The following is a 5,000-nucleotide window of genomic DNA, read 5'->3' as shown; positions in this document are numbered from 1 at the left end:
CCATGACAATAAAACCTCTTGAATTGAAATTGAATTTGAGAGGTTTCACATTCCCTCTATTGATCAACGGTTTCTGTGTTGTCTCAGTCGGTGTAGCGCGGTGCTCGCAACACCAAGGGGTGTTGGGTTCGACTCCCGTCGGGGACCAGTACGGGTGGGGGGGGGAAAAGAAAAACACGAGAAATGAATCAGCTCACTCGCTGGATAAGTCGCTCTGGATAAGAGCGTCTGTTAAATGCACGTTAACGTAATAAACACCTGTAATCCGTCATTGTTATAGTGTTATTCTAACCCTTCATCATCGTCGTCATCGTCACCAGCAGCCCGTAAGGGATAAACAAACGGCTACCTGTGATGATTTATGATGTTCCGTTAAAACTGACGCAGTCGTCGTTTGTCATGTTTTTAACGGCGTGGCGATGTTGAGGACGACAGAGAACAGAACAGGTCAGACCTGCGGGCTGTCGACTCGCGCTCCGATCGTCCTTTAAAGCAGAACGTCACGAGAGTATGTGGTGGGGGGGTAAACTACAAAATTATCAACAATGGAGAGAATAGCAGACGCCGAATTAACCCTGTAACCACGTGGGATTAACGCTGTAACCACGTGGAATTAACCCTGTAACCATGGGGAATTAACCCTGTAACCACGTGGGATTAACGCTGTAACCACGTGGAATTAACCCCTGTAACCACGTGGGATTAACCCTGTAACCACGTGGGATTAATGCTGTAACCACGTGGGATTAATGCTGTAACCACGTGGAATTAGCCCCTGTAACCGTGGGGAATTAACCCTGTAACCACGTGGAATTAACCCTGTAACCATGGGGAATTAACCCTGTAACCACGTGGAATTAACCCTGTAACCATGGGGAATTAACCCTGTAACCACGCGGAATTAACCCTGTAACCACGTGGGATTAACCCTGTAACCACGTGGGATTAACCCTGTAACCACACGGAATTAACCCTGTAACCATGGGGAATTAACCCTGTAACCACGTGGAATTAACCCTGTAACCATGGGGAATTAACCCTGTAACCACGTGGGATTAACGCTGTAACCACGTGGAATTAACCCTGTAACCACGCAGAATTAACCCTGTAACCACGTGGGATTAACGCTGTAACCACGCGGAATTAACCCTGTAACCACGCGAAATTAACCCTGTAACCACGCGGAATTAACCCTGTAACCACGTGGGATTAACCCTGTAACCACTCAGAATTAACCCTAGCCCCCAGACCCCCAGATCCCCAGACCCCCCAGATCCCCAGGCCCCCAGATCCCCCAGGTCCCCAGACCCCCAGGCCCCCCAGATCCCCCCAGGTCCCCAGACCCCCAGGTCCCCAGACCCCCAGGCCCCCAAACCCCCAGGTCCCCAGACCCCCAGGCCCCCAGATCCCCCAGACCTCCCCAGACCCCCAGACCCCCGATCTAAACCAAGGAATATTGTTTTAATTCATTGTGATGGACTGTAAATCTTCCAGACTGTGTGTTTTTAAGATGACATTTCAAACTGCATAGTTGACATTTATTCCCATGGGCTGGGTTAACAAGTATTTGTACAGTTGTGACTTGACACTAAATCCATCTGTCATTTTTGATTAACTGTCATTCATATCAACTCATTATCGACATAATTGCCCTGCGGGTTAAAGAGACAACACAGGATAAACACTGATCCCGTCTTTTGTCCCGCGGGGCAGTTATGTGGGTAATGAGAGTAAAAAAAGGGAAATTCTGGATCACGTGATAGAGCGGGCGTGTGAGTTCTTGTCACACCTTTCCGGTGAAGCTGGTAACGGGTTGTGTTGTGAGTAGTGTGCTCCCCGGGAGAGAGAGAGAGAGAGACGGGGGGTGAAAAAGTGCGTGGACAAAACGGACCGGTAACGCGGGGATTAATAATAATAATAATGGTAATGGCGGAACCGGTCAGTTGTAGTCCCGTTGAATCTGTCTGACTTTACCGGGAATAGTTCCAAGCCTACCCGGTAACTTTTCATTCCAGAGAGAGTTGGGAAGATATTTCTGATTATTGTAGAATAATGTTGTTTATTTAACTAGTGCTCCGTTTTTTAAAAACATTTATTTATTTTTCCGGTTACTGTTCGGTGGGTCTCAAACCATGGCGTTATCACAAATCCAATGTTTGGATGAGAATAACGTGAATCTCCGGACGAATGAATCTAAACCGGATTTTTTTATTCCGAGGAACAACGTTTAGCGCTCGAGATTCTCCTCCGGGATGGAAGCGATGCTTTTAATAAATTCCTCCACGCGAACAATCTCCGGTGTTTCCTTTCGGACCAAGAGGTGGACCGTTTGACCCGGTCAGTAGAGGAAGTATGCGACCCGGAATCAGAACTCAGTCGGGTCGTTGACTCAGACAGTGATGAACTCCCGGTGTCTCTTCAATACTGGCCGGAGCTTTCTGACTGCTCGCTCCCGCGGCTGGACCTCGGATGGCCGGACTGCGCGTCCTACAGAGGAGTGACTCGCGTCACTGTGTACGCGCAGCCGCCACTGGACGGTTACGCACACATCAAAGAGATGGTTAGGAAAACCATCGCGCAGGCGCAGAAGGTAAAGCGAGTTTTTTTTTTTTTTTTATATAATTATTATGACGGTTATATATCGTATGAAACATGAATACTCTCTGTCTGTCTGTCTGTCTGTCTGTCTGTCTGTCTGTCTGTCTGTCTGTCTGTCTGTCTGTCTGTCTGTCTGTCTGTCTGTCTGTCTGTCTGTCTGTCTGTCTGTCTGTCTGTGTGTATAGGCTGTTCCCATTCTCCAGGGTCATAGTACAGAACAGTATATTCCAGCATATACTGGTGCGGTACAAGACAAAGTACACACAGATTAAAGATACCAGATGACCTCATTGTTATGCTGCTGACTGCAAATCAATAGACACTGTGGGTTCAACCAACTATACATTATAACCAGCTACAGAGGAGGGAACTTTCACTAGGTCGTTACCCCCCCACACATTATAACCAGCTACAGAGGAGGGAACTTTCACTAGGTCGTGACCCCCCCTACATTATAACCAGCTACAGAGGAGGGAACTTTCACTAGGTCGTGACCCCCCCCTACATTATAACCAGCTACAGAGGAGGGCCCATAGCTTTAACCGCTAGGCTACCTGCTGGTTACTGGCCCAAAGATCTAACCGGTAGACTACCTGCTAGTTACTGGCCCAAAGATCTAACCAGTAGACTACCTGCTGGTTACTGGCCCAAAGATCTAACCGGTAGACTACCTGCTAGTTACTGGCCCAAAGCTCCAACCGGTACCTACCGCCCTATCATGCATTCTAACATGTGTCTTGACCTGTGTGTGTGTGTGTGTGTGTGTGTGTGTGTGTGTGTGTGTGTGTGTGTGTGTGTGTGTGTGTGTGTGTGTGTGTGTGTGTGTGTGTGTGTGTGTGTGTGTGTGTGTGTAGGTGATTGCGGTGGTGATGGACCAGTTTACGGATGTAGATATCTTCAGAGACCTTCTGGAGGCGTGCTTTAAAAGGAAAGTGTCTGTCTACATCCTGTTGGAAAGAGCAGCGTTACCTCACTTCCTGTCTATGGCTGAGAGGGCTGCCATGCATCCCGGGCACCTGAAGGTAACACATTGGTGCTTGGGGGATTTTACACCACAGAGTGTTAATGTGCCGCAGTAGTTCTGGTGCTTGGGGGTTTTTACACCACAGAGTGTTAATGACCAGTTTAATTCTGGTGCTTGGTGGGTTTTTACACCACAGAGTGTTAATCAGCAGTTTAGTTCTGGTGCTTGGGGTTTTTACACCACAGAGTGTTAATGAGCAGCAGTAGTTCTGATGCTTGGGGTTTTTACACCACAGAGTGTTAATGACCAGTTTAATTCTGGTGCTTGGTGGGTTTTTACACCACAGAGTGTTAATGAGCAGTTTAGTTCTGGTGCTTGGGGGTTTTTACACCACAGAGTGTTAATGACCAGTTTAATTCTGGTGCTTGGTGGGTTTTTACACCACAGAGTGTTAATCAGCAGTTTAGTTCTGATGCTTGGGGGTTTTTACACCACAGAGTGTTAATGAGCCACAGTAGTTCTGATGCTTGGGGGTTTTTACACCACAGAGTGTTAATGACCAGTTTAATTCTGGTGCTTGGGGGTTTTTACACCACAGAGTGTTAATGAGCAGTTTAGTTCTGGTGCTTGGGGGGTTTTTACACCACAGAGTGTTAATGAGCCGCAGTAGTTCTGGTCCTTGAGGGTTTTTACACCACAGAGTGTTAATGAGCCGCAGTAGTTCTGGTCCTTGGTGGGTTTTTACACCACAGAGTGTTAATGAGCAGTTTAGTTCTGGTGCTTGGGAGATTTTTACACCACAGAGTGTTAATGAGCCGCAGTAGTTCTGGTGCTTGGGAGGTTTTTACACCACAGAGTGTTAATGAGCAGTTTAGTTCTGGTCCTTGAGGGTTTTTACACCACAGAGTGTTAATGAGCCGCAGTAGTTCTGGTCCTTGGTGGGTTTTTACACCACAGAGAGTTAATGACCAGTTTATTTCTGGTGCTTGGTGGGTTTTTACACCACAGAGTGTTAATGACCAGTTTAATTCTGGTGCTTGGTGGGTTTTTACACCACAGAGTGTTAATGACCAGTTTAATTCTGGTGCTTGGTGGGTTTTTACACCACAGAGTGTTAATGACCAGTTTAGTTCTGGTCCTTGAGGGTTTTTACACCACAGAGTGTTAATGAGCCGCAGTAGTTCTGGTCCTTGGTGGGTTTTTACACCACAGAGTGTTAATGAGCCGCAGTAGTTCTGGTGCTTGGGAGGTTTTTACACCACAGAGTGTTAATGAGCAGTTTAGTTCTGGTCCTTGAGGGTTTTTACACCACAGAGTGTTAATGAGCCGCAGTAGTTCTGGTCCTTGGTGGGTTTTTACACCACAGAGAGTTAATGACCAGTTTATTTCTGGTGCTTGGTGGGTTGTTACACCACCGACTGTTAATGAGCCGCAGTAG

General features: G+C 47.3%; 1 pseudogene; it reads left to right on the top strand.

The window, feature by feature from the left end:
- The first annotated feature begins 1,866 nt into the window (after positions 1-1,866).
- LOC123732577 (uncharacterized) overlaps positions 1,867-5,000 on the top strand; it is an 11,022-nt pseudogene continuing 7,888 nt past the window's right edge.

This window comes from Salmo salar, unplaced genomic scaffold (genome assembly GCF_905237065.1).
Source record: "Salmo salar unplaced genomic scaffold, Ssal_v3.1, whole genome shotgun sequence".
Lineage (NCBI taxonomy): Eukaryota > Metazoa > Chordata > Actinopteri > Salmoniformes > Salmonidae > Salmo > Salmo salar.
The sequence above is the reverse complement of the archived record's forward strand: the minus strand, read 5'-3'. Positions and strand labels throughout refer to the sequence as shown.